At 54.5% G+C, this 15,487-nt stretch overlaps 2 pseudogenes; one reads left to right on the plus strand and one right to left on the minus strand.

Moving 5' to 3' along the window:
• Positions 1-993, plus strand: LOC142595838 (olfactory receptor 14A16-like; annotated as a pseudogene).
• A 10,500-nt stretch (positions 994-11,493) lies between these two features.
• Positions 11,494-12,546, minus strand: LOC142595889 (olfactory receptor 14C36-like; annotated as a pseudogene).
• Positions 12,547-15,487: the final 2,941 nt, after the last annotated feature.

Genomic DNA, 15,487 nt, shown 5'->3' on the forward strand with positions numbered 1-15,487 from the left:
ATGACAGTCACTGACTCCCAGAGGCAGCACATGTCCAACGACAGCTCCATCACTGAGTTCCTCCTCCTGGCATTTGCAGACAGGCGGCAGCTGCAGCTCCTGCACTTCTGGCTCTTCCTGGGCATCTACCTGGCTGCCCTCCTGGCCAACGGCCTCATCGTCACCGCCATAGCCTGTGACCACCACCTCCACACCCCCATGTACTTCTTCCTCCTCAACCTCGCCCTCCTCGACCTGGGATCCATCTCCACCATTGTCCCCAAGTCCATGGCCAATTCCCTGTGGGACACCAGGGCCATCTCCTACTCGGGATGTGCTGCACAGGTCTTTTTCTTTCTCTTCTTGGTTGGAGCAGAGGTTTCTCTTCTAACCATCATGGCCTAAGACCGCTACGTTGCCATCTGCAAACCCCTGCACTACGGGACCCTGCTGGGCAGCAGAGCTTGTGTGCACATGGCAGCAGCTGCCTGGGGCACTGGGTTTCTCTATGCTTTGCTGCACACGGCCAATACATTCTCACTACCCCGACGCCACGGCAATGCTGTGGGCCAGTTCTTCTGTGAAATCCCCCACATCCTCAAGCTCTCCTGCTCACACTCCTACCTCAGGAAAGTTGGAGTTCTTCTCGTTAGTGTTTGTTTAGTGTTGGGTTGTTTTGTTTTCATGGTGCTGTCCTATGTGGAGATCTTCAGGGCCGTGCTGCAGATCCCCTCTGAGCAGGGACGCCACAAAGCCTTCTCCACGTGCCTCCCTCACCTGGCTGTGGTCTCCCTGTTTCTCAGCACTGGCAGTTTTGCCTACCTGAAGCCCCCCTCCCTCTCCTCCCCAACCCTGGACCTGGTGCTGGCAGTTCTGTACTCAGTGGTGCCTCCAGCAGTGAACCCCCTCCTCTACAGCATGAGGAACCAGGAGCTCAAGGATGCAGTGGGGAAACTGATCACTCGATGTTTTCCTGAAGCAATAAACTTCTGCTGCAGAACATTTATATTGTAAAATTATCACAGGCACAGCCTGTCACCTGTATTTTTTGTTTTTGTGGTGCTTTTTCCTTGTGATAATGTTGTCATCTCCTTTCTAAATCACTCTCTGTCTTTCTTTTTCTGACTGAGTGGCTGTGTAAATGAGGAGCCCTGCTCTGTCTGTATGTTTCAGTGCAGTAGAGCACACTTCAGTCACCTTTTTTTGTCTTCTGTTCCTTCCTCCAAGGCCTTTAAACACAATAAAGTGCACTTCAGTGAATTTTCTTGTCCTGGGTTCCTTCCTCCAAGGCATATTTGGAGCTGCAGGAACAGTTCCTGTGTGCACCAGTGGAGGGGAAAGGAGTGCCAGCATGGCAGCACTGCCAGGGAGCACCAGCCCTTGCTCTTCCAGGGCTCTTCTCTTTCCACTCGCACACTCTGGTTCTGATCCCTTGCGTTGCTGTAAGGCCTGAGTGCTCTGGCAGCTTGGTCACAGGCGTGCTGCATGGTAGTGCTGTGACCGCAGGCAGGGACAGGCCATGGGCACTTCTGTGACAGAGCTGGCCTCCATACCAGCGTTTCCATAAAGAAAGGTGATCTCCTCAGGGCAGTGCCTGAAGCCTTAGCTCTGCTTTCAGAGTTGCTCTCAAGGAGACACTCAAGCAAGTGCTGTGTTGAGGGCAACACCAGTGAAGAGCTCAAGTGTGTGAGTGTGCAGGATGGGGGCACACAGCAGTGTCCCTTGCACAGCCAGGCCTCCAGGGATCGCCTTGAAGGACCAGCAGAGCAGGGTCTGCTCTGTGTCCTTGTTTGCTGGACACCGCGGGCAAGGTGCCCCAGGGCAATGGTCACAGAGCAGCCCCTTGCAACCACCCTTCCCAGCACTGGCCTCTCACTGCAGCAGAGACCTTGTTTGTCCCTCCACACAGGCACACCAAACAACGAGTTCAAAAGTCCATGTTTGCATTGTCCAGAGGAGACTTAAGCATGCCCATGGTGTGCGTGTGGAGAGATGAACCCGAGTGAGCACAAATGGCATCAGCTATTGCCAGAGGTGCCATGAAGGCCAGTGGGACAGACAGTGCCTCCAGGTCACTGCACCTGGAGAGTAACATCCCCGGGGAAACCACCTGAATGCAGCACTGGGATGTGCTCCCTTGACCCGAGGTGCCTGTGTCCATTCCTCCTGCCGTGGGGCATCTCAGATGGGTGCAGAGCAGGGCAACCCACCGCAGGGCTGAGGTGCCTCCCAGCCTCTGGCAGTGGCAGCAGGAGGCCAGAGGGTCATGATGCCTGCTGCAGTGCAGGGCCTGCGCGTGCGCAAGGGCAGGACTCGTGCCTCTGCGCAGCCCTGTGTGTGTGAGGAGTGCAGGAGGCCAGCTCCGATGGGGACACCTCAGGGGGCCCTGCCCTTCCTGGGTGTGACTCCAGGAAGAAACCCCACTGTGCCAGTGAGATTCATCTCACTCGCCTGGGACAGGCTCATGGCAAATGCTGCCGTCTGCTCACGTCACCCTTTCTGCATTGTGCCCTCCAATGTGTCAGAGCAATCAGAGAGGTGCTGAGCTCCTTGCAAAAGGCAGACATCAAACCTTTCTTCCAGAAGTGCAAGAAGGAGCATTGCAAGAATTAGAGGCTGGTCACCCTCAGCTCAGTCCCTCGGAAGGTGATGGGCAAAGTACTCCTGCAGGCATTTCCAGGTCCTTGTAGGACAAGAAAGGGATTGCCGAACCTGGATGGGTAGGGGAAAGCAGGGGGTGTTTTGTACCTGGACCTTAGCAAGGGTGTTGCCAAGGTTTCCCACAGCCTCTTTATAGCCAGATTGGTGATGTCCGGACAGAAGAAATACGTGATGTAATGGGTGGGAGTTGGACTGGTGCCTCAAGCCCCACTGTCACCAGTGGTAGAGTCCTCCTGGTGGCCACTTCCTAGTGGCATCCCTCAGTGCAAGCACTTGCGCCAACACTCTTGAGTGTCTTTATTAACTCCCTGCATAATGTGATGCAGCCTTTTCAGCTCCTTTGTGGGTGATGCGAATCAGGGCAGAGTCCTTGGGAGATCTCATCTGCTTAAGCCTGCCTTGAGCAGCACAGCTGGACAAGGTGATGTTCAGCGGTCTCTTCCAACCTGAGTTATTCTATGATTCAATGAATCTTTCCCTTGGAGAGCTTTCTGATGGCAGTCCAGAGAGAGTCAGAAGTAGAGATATAAAATGCACCAACAGAAATACAGCAGTTCCTCTGAGGAACATTTCTCCACTCAAACCATTGGGAGGAAATCTATGAGATCAATTTGGTGAAACAAGCTTACTGTTGTCTGCTCACGTAGTCAGCCACAAGGAGGGTGATGGCTGGATACAGTACCATGTGGTCACTTGTGTCTCAGGAGCTCGTAATCCAGCCAATGGCTGTGAAGGGGGCTGTGAGGTCACTTCTGCCTCTGGAGGTGACAGGCCAACAGCAGGACTGTGTCTGGGAAAGGGACTTCATTCTGAAACAGCTGATAGGTCAGCCCTTGACTCACGGCTGGGATCTGTGCTTTGAAGCGCACATCTGCCAGCGTCTCTGACAGGCCAGCAGAAGGCACCTGGTTGGCACATTGACTGGGAGATGCCTTCTGCCCAAGGACTGAGGCTCACTGCAGGAAGGGGGCTTCTCTTTTGGTCGTCATGTCTCTTCTGCCTGAGGACATGATGGGACAGCAGCAGGCACGCAGCTTGCTCAAGTCTAGCCAAGAAGCTGAAAGGGCGGCAGCTTTGGAAGATGATGGTGAAGTTCCTTCTGTGTGGTGAGGTGAAAGGCCACAAGAAGGCTGATGGGTTGGGATGCCTGCTTGAAGGGTTGTTTCACAGATGCTGCAGCTTTCCTTGGAGGTTGGAAAGAGCAGGAGAGAGAGACACTGCCACACAGTGCAGCTGGGAAGGTGGAGAATGGACATGAGGAGGAAGAAATGTCACTCAGAGGGTAGTGCTGTGGGACATGAAGTCCTCCAGAAGGAGTATGACATCAGTCCATCTCTCCGTGTTTCAAGGAACAGAGAGTGAGGGTGGACAGACGTCAGTGAATGCATGGAAATGCCAGGGTGAGAGCAAGGTGGGGAAGCGAGGTGGGTGCCTACAGCCTGCAGGGAAAAAGAAGCAGCTGTGGCACAGCGCAGGACAACCTGTGTTAGAGATGGCAAAGAGCGCTGGCAAGGCTGGAAGTCACCAAGAGAACCCAAGCCTTTGTGCCCCTGGGTACGGCAATCATCTCTGCCACCAAGGCCCATGAGCAGACATGTTGTGCTAAGGCACTGGGGGGGCCTCATGGCCTCCTTGCACACCCCCAGGAAGCCTGGGAGCTGTCACACCGTTGGCCTTCACTCAGCATCACACCCCCCACAGCCCAGTGCCCCAGGAAGGGCCCAGAGCAAGGTGTGAAGGACAGGATCTGCCTTCCATGGGGCTGGGGGTCAGGCCTTGGCCTTTCTGCTTCATCAAACAAAGCCAGGGCTTTCTCAGCAGCTGAGCTGCCTGCACATTACCTTTGCCTCCCTGCAATCACAGCCTCCAGTTCTCTGCTCTAACGAGTCCCTTGGGAGGCTTTGTCAGTAATGGCCCTCAGTGGGACTCATTAATGCTTCAAGGCACTTTGGGTTTTGCTTTTGACATTGAGCCTTGGAGAGGTTTGTGCAATCTCCTCTCAGTACCTGAGCATCAAGGACTCAGGATCGAATACACCATAGCACTCATTAACACCAAGCAAGCCCTAACAAGCTGTGTCTCTTCCTGTAATTGTCTTCTACTCTTGTACAGTTCATTAGAGAGGTTTCCTAGTGCACTTGTGGAGAAAGATTTCAAAGAACTTCTAATAAAAATGAATTTCTTTTTAAAGGGTGTAGTTTGTTAAGTTTCAGTTTAGAGAAGAGAGGATAGCAGCCTTCTTGGGGTGCTATTGACCCAGGGTCTCTCCTAAGGAGGTCAGGGCTGGTAGGAGAAGCTGTCTCATAAGCTCTGACACAGCATGGACACCCTTGCTCCTCACCTCCCCAAGCCCGTCATGGCTCTCATCACCCATCTGGCACTTGCATCCCTTGTCCTTACATCAGACTTCTCCTCTGCACTCTGCAGCTGGATGGTACAGCTCCTTTGTGCCAGCTCCCACCTGCTTGCCTTTGAGCCCTGGCTGCATAAAGGCAAAGGGGGATTGCTCTCATTTTTGAACAAGCAAATTAAGACTGCTAAGATTCACCATTGCAATCAAACACACTCCTCAACAGTATGCCAATTACAAGCTGCCACCAATGAGGTTCACCTTCCTTCATAAGGCATAATCATGCCACAAATGTTTGAGACAGAAGGGAAGTGGTAAAATAAAGACAACTAAAGAGCTGTCTAAAGACGGAATTAGACAGACTACTGAAAGATAGGCAAGCTTTTGACTCCATGGAGCTCAAGGCTGCTATGGGATTGTTGAGAGGTGTCTGAATGATCAAAGGGTAAGGGGAAAGTAAGTCTAAGGACCAACTGCAAGTGTTTCTGTGCAGATGGGCTGCTGGCAAGGGGACTACAGACATGGTCAGTTTAGTTAGGACAGGTGGAAATAGGATGAGGTGTTGACCACTCTTGCCTGATGCAGGATAGCAGGGTACAAAGCTTCAGTGAAACGCTGTCTTCTTGGATGGCCAAATTTGCACTCTTCTCATCAAATCTGTGCTATCTGTCTTTCTATGTGAGCATATGGAAAAATCTGAATGTATAGAAAAATGTATAGGTGTGTCCAGTTACTCAGCAAACTACATTTCCTAGCAGCACTCTCAAGGGACAATCTTTGCTCTGAGGAATTACTGTTATTTCTGTGGCTTTGTCGCTCCGTCCCCTGCCCCACTGGGCATGGGGAGCAGGGTTCCCTCAGCTGCCTGCCTTGTGCTCACAACACACTCAGAGAAGCCCCTCTGGGTGCCCTCCCCATGCACGGCCATTTCCAGCCACCGCTGAGCTTGGCCTTTGCTGGCTCCATCCCTGCACCCACAGGCCAGGGGTCCATCTGCCTCCTGGGCAGCCTCTTCCCCCTCCAGCCTCCCGGACCTTCCTTCTGCAAGGTCACCTCCTAAGTCGTGGGGGTCCCTCTTCATCCACGCTGACCTCTTGCCAGGCCCTGCTCGACTCCCTGCACATCTGACTGCCTTCTTCATGGGCTTTGAGGACATTGTCCCTGAAGATCTGCCGCCCGGACCCATCCCACAGGGAAGTCTGCTGCCTCCCTGGGGCCCGGGTTAGGGACATTATGAGGAAACTCCCCGACCTCGTGAGGCCCTCCGATTATTACCCGTTGCTGGTTATACAGGTGGGTAGTGATGAGATTACAGAGAGAAGTCCTAAGGCAATGAAGAGGGACTTCAGGGCACTGGGGCGATTGGTCGCAGGATCGGGAGCGCAGGTAGTGTTTTCCTCAGTCCCGTCAGTGGCAGCAAGGAATGCTGAAAGGAATGGGAAAACTCCCCTGATTAACTGGTGGCTCAGAGGCTGGTGCCATCGGTGGAATTTTGGGTTTTTTGATCATGGGGAGGTCTACACGGCACCGGGCCTGCTGGCGGCTGATGGAGATCGGCTGTCTCCAAGGGGGAAAAGGATTCTCGCCCATGAGTTGGCGGGACTCATTGAGAAGGCTTTAAACTAGGTTTGAAGGGGGAAGGGGATATACACGGGCCCGCTAATGAGGAGCCCAGGGGCAGCACGACAACGTTGGGGGCGAAATCGATAGCCCAGCTTAAGTGCATCTACACCAATGCACATAGCATGGGCAACAAACAGGAGGAGCTGGAGGCCCTTGTGCAGCAGGATGGCTATGACATAGTCGCCATCACGGAAACATGGTGGGACGACTCTCATGACTGGAGTGCTGCACTGGAGGGCTATAAGCTCTTCAGAAGGGATAGGCAGGGAAGGAAAGGCAGTGGGGTGGCTCTGTATGTTAGGGAGTGTTTCGACTGCATAGAGCTTGACAGTGGTGATGACAAGGTGGAATGCTTATGGGTAAGGATGAGGGGGAAGGCCGGAAAGGCGGATGTCCTGTTGGGAGTCTGCTACAGACCACCCAACCAGGATGTAGAGGTAGATGAGGCATTCTATAAACGGCTGGCAGAAGTCCCGCAATCGCTAGCCCTTGTTCTTGTGGGGGACTTCAACTTGCCGGACATCTGCTGGAAATACCACACAGCAGAGAGGCAGCAGTCTTGGAAGTTCCTAGAGTGTGTGGAGGATAACTTTCTAATGCAGCTGGTAAGCGAGCCTACCAGGGGAGGTGCCCCGCTTGACCTGCTGTTTACCAACAGAGAAGGGCTTGTGGGAAATATCGAGGTCGGAGGCCGTCTCGGGCTTAGCGACCATGACATGATAAAATTCTCAATTTTGGGTGATGCTAAGCGGAGGGGCAGCAAAACTATTACCGTGGACTTCCGGAGGGCAGACTTTGGCCTCTTCAGGACCCTGGTTGGGAAAGTCCCTTGGGAGGCAGTCCTGAAAGGCAAAGGGGTCCAGGAAGGCTGGGCCCTCTTCAAGAAGGAAGTCTTAAGGGCGCAGGAGCGGGCTGTCCCCGTGTGTCGTAAGACCAACCGGCGGGGAAATCGACCGGCCTGGCTGAATAGGGAGCTTTTGCGGGGACTCAGGGAAAAAAGGAGAGTCTACCGCCTTTGGAAGAAGGGGCGGGCAACTCAGGAGGTGTACAGGCATCTTGTTAGGTCCTGCAGGGAGGAAATTAGAAAAGCAAAAGCCCAGCTAGAACTCAATCTGGCCAGTGCTGTAAAAGACAATAAAAAATGCTTTTATAAGTACATCAGCAATAAAAGGAGAGCCAAGGAGGATCTCCATTCTTTGCTGGATGTGGGGGGGAACATTGTCACCGAGGACAAGGAAAAGGCTGAAGTACTTAACGCCTTCTTTGCCTCTGTGTTTAACAGCCAGACCGGTCATCCCCAGGGTACACAGGCCCCTGAGGTAGAGGATAGGGATGGGGACCAGAATGGAGCCCACATAGTCCAGGAGGAAGCAGTTAATGACCTGCTACGCCACCTGGACGCTCACAAGTCTATGGGGCCGGATGGGATCCACCCGAGAGTACTGAGGGAGCTGGCGGAGGAGCTCGCCAAGCCACTCTCCATCATCTATCAGCAGTCCTGGTTAACAGGGGAGGTCCCTGATGACTGGAGGCTTGCCAATGTGACGCCCATCTACAAAGAAGGGCCGGAAGGAGGACCCAGGGAACTACAGGCCTGTCAGCCTGACCTCGGTGCCGGGGAAGATTATGGAGAGGTTCATCTTGAGCGAACTCCACAGGCAAGTACAGGTCAACCAGGGGATCAGACCCAGCCAGCATGGGTTCACAAAAGGCAGGTCCTGCTTGACCAACCTGATCTCCTTCTATGACCTGGTGACCCGCCTGGTAGATGATGGAAAGGCTGTGGATGTCATCTACCTGGACTTTAGCAAAGCTTTTGACACCATCTCACATAATATCCTCCTCGGGAAGCTGGCAGCTCACGGCTTGGACAGGCATACTCTTCGCTGGGTAAAGAACTGGTTGGGTGGCCGAGCCCAGAGAGTTGTGGTAAATGGTGTTAAGTCCAGTTGGCAGCCGGTCACGAGCGGTGTTCCCCAGGGCTCTGTTTTAGGGCCAGCCTTGTTCAATATCTTTATCAATGATCTGGATGAGGGGATCGAGTGTGCCCTCAGTAAGTTTGCAGACGACACCAAATTGGGTGGGAGTGTCGATCTGCTGGAGGGTAGGATGGCCCTGCAGAGGGACCTGGACAGGCTGGATTGATGGGCCGTGGCCAACTGTATGAGGTTCAACAAGGCCAAGTGCCGGGTCCTGCACTTCAGTCACAACAACCCCATGCAACGCTACAGGCTTGGGGAAGAGTGGCTGGAAAGCTGCCTGGCCGAAAAGGATCTGGGGGTGTTGGTTGATAGCCGGCTGAACATGAGCCAGCAGTGTGCCCAGGTGGCCAAGAAGGCCAACAGCATCCTGGCTTGTATCAGGAATGCTGTGGCCAGCGGGAGCAGGGAGGTGATTGTGCCCCTGTACTCGGCGCTGGTGAGGCCGCACCTGGAATACTGTGTCCCGTTTTGGGCCCCTCAATACAAGAAAGACATTGAGGTGCTGGAGTGTGTTCAGAGACGGGCAACAAGGCTGGTGAAGGGTCTGGAGAACAAGTCTTATGAGGAGCGGCTGAGGGAACTGGGGTTGTTTAGCCTGGAGAAGAGGAGGCTGAGGGGAGACCTTATCACCCTCTACAACCCTCTACAAGGAGGTAGTAGTGAGGTGGGTGTTGGTCTCTTCTCCCAAGTAGCTAGCGATAGGACGAGAGGAAATGGGCTCAAGCTGCGCCAGGGGAGGTTTAGGCTGGAAATTAGGAAAAATTTCTTTACGGAAAGGGTGGTCAAGCATTGGAACAGGCTGCCCAGAGAGGTGGTGGAGTCACCATCCCTGGAAGTGTTCAAAAAACGGGTAGATGTGGCACTTCGGGATATGGTTTAGTCTAGTCTACCCTTGATTGGTTTAGGTGGGCTTGGTAGTGTAGGTTAATGGTTGGACTGGATGATCTTAAAGGTCTTTTCCAACCTAGACGATTCTATGATTCTATGATTCTATTCTAAGATCCAGGAGGGACTCACAGCCCCTGTGTCCTCCAGGACAGGCCAAGCACATCCTCAGCTAACTGCAATCAGCTCTCCTGCACTCCGCCACTGTCATTCTGCTACTTGTCCTCCTTCTCCACCACCTCATGGTCACTGCAGCCATGGCTGCCCTCATCCTTCACACCCCCAGACAGATCCAGCTGTCAGTAACTGAGACCAGCCCTGGTGAGCTCATCATCGAGTGCCTGTGTCAAAATGTTGTCTTCCACTCCCTCCAGGAATCTCCTGGCTTGCTTGTGCCCAGCCCTGCTGCCCTCCCAGCAGACTGTGCAGTGGCTGAAGCTGCCATGTCCCTGAGGAGCTGGGACCATGAGGCTTCCTCCAAGGCAAGGCTCTGTGCACGCCAGCCTCCCCTTTGCACAGAGCTCACCTCCACCTCCTCACGCGCCCACCTGCCCTCCTGAGGAGCCCTTGGCGTCCATGGCTGCCCTGCCACCACTCGAGCTGTGCCAGCAGGGCTCTGCAGTGCCCGTGGGGGAGCACGTTGGTGCCTGCCCAGCAGAAAGGAGAGCGCTGGGGAAGGGAGAGGAGAGGCAGGGAAAGGGGAAGGGTTGTGGGAGGTTGGCTGGGAGGTTCCTGCTGTTGCCAGAAGAGGACGATGCAAGGAGAGGCCTGGTAGCTGGGAGGTGGATTTTGAAGTCCCTTCTTTGCAAACAACCCAATTGGCCCCGTGCTGAGGCAGGCCCCAAACTGTCAAATTTGGGTACAAATGGAGAAAAGCTGAGACTGTTGAGGAAAAAGTATCATCTGAGGGTGTCAATGAACTGGGGAGGAGAGTGGGGCAGAGAAAGGGAGGGATGGAGGTGCAAGGTGGAAGCAGCAGCCCGTGGAAGAGGGGTCAGGAGGGGGATTGAAGGGGCCAGGTGCCCGTGGGGAGGGGCTGGGCAGTGCTGGCATGGCCAAACCCTGTGCCTGATCACCGTGCTCTGTCCTGCTTATGGTACTGGTTTCAGCTGGGGTAGAGTTATCTTCATAGCAGTTTGTATGGGGCTGTGTTTTGGATTTGTGCTGAGAACAGTGTTGATAACAGGGATGTTTTTGTTATTGCTGAGCAGCGCTTGCACAGCGCCAAGGCCTTTTCTGCTCCTCACACTGCCCTGCCAGCGATTTGGCTGGGGGTGCACAAGAAGTTGGGAGGGGACCCATCTGGGACAGGTGACCGCAAGTGACCAGAGGGACATTGCAGACCACAGGACATCGTGCTCAGCAATAGGTGCTGGGGGAAGAAGGAGGAAGCGGGGGTGTTTGGAGTGATGGCATTTGTCTTCCCAACTAACTGTTATGAGTGATGAAGCCCTGCTTTCCTTTAAATGTCTAAATACCTGCCTGCTGGTGGGAGGCAGTGAATGAATTCCTCATTTTGCTTTACTTGTGTGCACAGCTTTTGCTTTACCTATTAAAATATCTTTGTTTCAATCCGTGAGTTGTCTCACTTTTACGTTTCCTGCTGTCACTAGTGTGTATGTGTGTGTGTGTGGGCGTACCTGCTTTGCTGGTCAAGTGGGGCTAGTGAGGAGGAAGAGGAGGCCACCAGGATCTGGAGAGACCCAGGGTTGGAACTACCAAGTGGGTGATATCTCTGAGTGGGGGCAGACCCAAAGGCCAGGCCCACAGTGGGAGATCTGATTTTCTTACAGAGATGCTAGGAGAGTGTCTGCTCTGCCCCAGAAACACACACTTTTCTATCAGGTCCAGGTGAGACAGAGCAGGTTCATTCCTCAGTAAGAATAAGAGAAATGCCAACATTTATGTAGAAACTTAATAAACACTCAGAACCATACAGATAATGATAACAGAAATGCTACACCACCAGCCCCTCCCCGCAAAAGACAGGCCTGCAATGCTACACCCTGAGAATCATTTGTGAACAGCAATGGAAAATTTATAGTGTTGAATATCATCCATGAAATCACTTTCTTAAAGGCCTCCTTGAGCTCCTGGTTCCTCATGCTGTAGAGGAGGGGGTTCACTGCTGGAGGCACCACCGAGTACAGAACTGCCAGCACCAGGTCCAGGGATGGGGAGGAGATGGAGGGGGGCTTCAGGTAGGCAAAACTGCCAGTACAGAGAAACAGGGAGACCACAGCCAGGTGAGGGAGGCACGTGGAGAAGGCTTTGTGGCGTCCCTGCTCAGAGGGCATCCTCAGCACGGCCCTGAAGATCTGCACATAGGACACCACAATGAAAACAAAACATCCCAATCCTAAGCAGTCACTAACCACAATAAGGCCAACTTTCCTGAGGTAGGAGTGTGAGCAGGAGAGCTTGAGGATGTGGGGGATTTCACAGAAGAACTGGCCCACAGCATTGCCGTGGCATCGGGGTAGTGAGAATGTATTGGCCGTGTGCAGCAAAGCATAGAGAAACCCAGTGCCCCAGGCAGCTGCTGCCATGTGCACACAAGCTCTGCTGCCCAGCAGGGTCCCGTAGTGCAGGGGTTTGCAGATGGCAACGTAGCGGTCTTAGGCCATGATGGTTAGAAGAGAAACCTCTGCTCCAACCAAGAAGAGAAAGAAAAAGACCTGTGCAGCACATCCCGAGTAGGAGATGGCCCTGGTGTCCCACAGGGAATTGGCCATGGACTTGGGGACAATGGTGGAGATGGATCCCAGGTCGAGGAGGGCGAGGTTGAGGAGGAAGAAGTACATGGGGGTGTGGAGGTGGTGGTCACAGGCTATGGCGGTGACGATGAGGCCGTTGGCCAGGAGGGCAGCCAGGTAGATGCCCAGGAAGAGCCAGAAGTGCAGGAGCTGCAGCTGCCGCCTGTCTGCAAATGCCAGGAGGAGGAACTCAGTGATGGAGCTGTCGTTGGACATGTGCTGCCTCTGGGAGTCAGTGACTGTCATTGGAGAAGAAGACAGTGACAAGGTAGTAGAGACTTCTCTGAGCAAAATCAAAGCAATTTCCCATACGACCTCCCCTTGAAACACACACCCAGCCTTTTGTTTTTCTAGCAGCCCTTCCCTGAGCAATGTGCCTGGAGCCCTGGTTGGTGCTGGCCGTGTGTGCCATGAGGAGCAGGGCATCTGCCCACGGGCTCTTGAGAAGTCAGCCCTGCTCTGCAGCAGTGGGCAGGGACAGGGACCAGTCCTGGTGTTCAACTGTGTCAGATGGAACCACTGCTAACGCAGAAGGGCCTGTCAGCATCTGCACTCCCAGGGCTAAGGACCCAGGAAGACAGAAGGCGACTTGAAAGGTTTAGGTTTTCTACAGCTCCCCCTCCCCTGCCACCCTGGGGAGTATTCTTGGATGTCAGAAACCCCCAGCATTTCTGCTGCACAAAGGGAGAACAGAGCGAGTTCTGTGAGGCAAGAGGATTGCCTGTGGCTCCGTGCAGAGTGAGGGCAGCTGCTCTGTCTCTCTGTCTGGGTCCCAGTTTCTCCGGGCTTGCAGCTTTCTGAGATGGAGGCTGATCACACTCCCATGTTACCCTGAAAAGCCACCAGGCACTGCTGAGAGCAGATGGATCTTCCACAGACCACTAAATGTCTCAGCCTTTCTCAAGGTCTCAGCACCCCACTTCTAGCCAAGGACACGCATGGCTCATTGCACAAACCCAACAGCATTTTTTCTGTCTTAGCATCTCTGTGCTTCTCCCTTGCAGTTTCAGATAACACAAAGATGCTATGGGACAGGTTTGCATGCTGGAGGGAAGCTCACAGCTTGGAAGGACACCTCAAGGAGATAGCCAAGTGTCTTAGTGATGGCATTTGAGTAAGGGAGATTGAGCTCATTGCCTCCATGCACTGACTGCATTGCCCACTGCCCCACAGCTTAGAGGAAAGCTGGGACACTTGTTCCCATGGACACACGGGCATGGGGGGACCCACAAGACCAGTGTGTGACTCTGCAGCTGAAACTCCATCTGCCCAGGGAGCCTGACAGCAAGAAGGAAATAACCCCAGCACTAACAGGGACAAGTGGAGCGAGAAGCAGAGCTGGAGTGCGGGTGTGGGTGAGAGAGGCCAGGGCAGAGGCAGGCGGGCCCTCAGGCCAGCGTTGCCCTTCCCCAGCTGTGCCCGCCACCTCCCAGGCACCAGCATTGCCGGGCAGCTGCTCTCAGCCCCTGTGCTCTGCAGAGGGCCCTGGGCGCGGGGCTGGAGAGCTGCAGCACGGCTCTGCTGGAGCTCTGGCTGCAGAGGAGCTGGTTCGCGCCTTGGAGCCCCCAGCCCTTGGGGCAGAGGCTTTGCTGGCTGGGAGAGGAGGCAAGGGGGCTTGCTCAGGGGAAGGGCTCTGCATGGCAGGGGATGAGACGGAGGTTTCTGAACTCTCCCTCTCACAACATTTGTGGTTTTTGTTTCCTCTCATTCCCTGATGATATCCCTGCTGCCAGGAGATTTTCCTCATGGGAGCTGTTTCCCTGTGCCATGTCTTTCCCTGCCAGCACTCACAGACCCCATCCCAACCTCTGTGCCCTCTCCTTAGCCCTCCAGAAACCGGCATGTTTGCAGGGCACTGGCTGGGCGCATGGTCCGGTTTGCAGGTAGAAAAAATCACAGGTCAGATTAAGCCTGATGGGTCCATCAAAGGTGATCCTGTTTCTGTCCACGGGCAGAGGAGTGGCTGAAAACTCATTGGGAGACTCCTGGAAAACCTGCTGATCACTCAGAGTTACAGTTCAGCAGTCTCAGTGATCTGTCAATATTAAGAACTCCTTTATCATTTCTCACCTGCTGTTCCCCAAGAGAAGGGAATTGAAGGCACAGGGAAATTCCTTCTCTTTATAGTAATCCTTGTCTTGATCTTCCCCTTGAAACCTCCTATTGGAAATACTCTGGAGATGAGGCTGAAGCTCTGAGCAGCCCTGACCCACGCAGCACCCTCTCACCAGCAGAAGGACCCTGCCTTGCTGGGGTCACTCTGTCCACCCACAGCTTCTCCTTGCACAACCGTGGGGAGTTCCCTGGGCAGGCTGAGAGCTGACCCTGGCAGGCGGCAGAGTCCCTGCCCCGGCACACAGCACCCTGGGGTGCAGGGACCCTGCTCACAAGGACAGCCCTGGGCACCCCTGGCTGCACACCCACCCTCACACCCCTGCAGCCATCCCTTGGAGAAGGCAGCCGTCATGCCTTGTCCCAGTCTCTCATGGTGCAGTAGGGCAGCCCTGCTCTGGAGCATGTTCTTCTCTACAACAGAGAAACTCTCAGAGTTGTACTTACAGATCCTGTCATCTGTGGCATGTGCCAGCTTTAGGAGACCCCTCAAGGAAATGCAGCTGCATAGCCCTGCAGTCACAGACTTACTGTGTCAAGGGCTGTGAAGATCTCTCCCGCAGTGAGCTCTCAGCACCCTCCCACCCCACACTGCCTTTAACCCCTGTCTGCCTCCCTCCTCTCCCCTCCCTGCCTGCAGGCACTGCCCTCAGCCCTGCTGCGCTTGGCACAGGAGCTGCTCCTGGGCAGAGCTGTCTCTCTGCAGCGCTGCCCGCTTGCCAGGAGCTGCCTGCGTCCCAGGAGCCCGGCCCAGCTCAGCAGCACAGCACCAGCCCAAGGCAGCCCTTGCTCTGCCCCTCTGGGCTGCCTTGTGTTGTCCCTGGGGCTGCAGGGGAACCTGCTGTGACACAGCCTGAAGCCATCACTGATGCTCCCTCCTGCAGCTGGGGAGAGACTCTTACTTCCAGCAGTGTAATTTCTCTCACCTGAGTCCGATTTATGACCTGTAATCACTTTTCCTTGTCTCCACCTTAGACAGGACACCCAGGCAGTGACAGGCAGGGATCTCCTTTAGCCCTGCTGAGGGACGGGTTCAGCAGAGTCAATGGAGCCATCTCATCCTGGGCCTGGAGTCCTGGGGCTGCAAGGGCTCTCAGCTCCCTCCCATGCCTGCCACAAACCCACAGGAGGGGGGATTC

Source organism: Pelecanus crispus, chromosome 23 (genome assembly GCF_030463565.1).
Source record: "Pelecanus crispus isolate bPelCri1 chromosome 23, bPelCri1.pri, whole genome shotgun sequence".
Taxonomy (NCBI): Eukaryota; Metazoa; Chordata; class Aves; order Pelecaniformes; family Pelecanidae; genus Pelecanus; species Pelecanus crispus.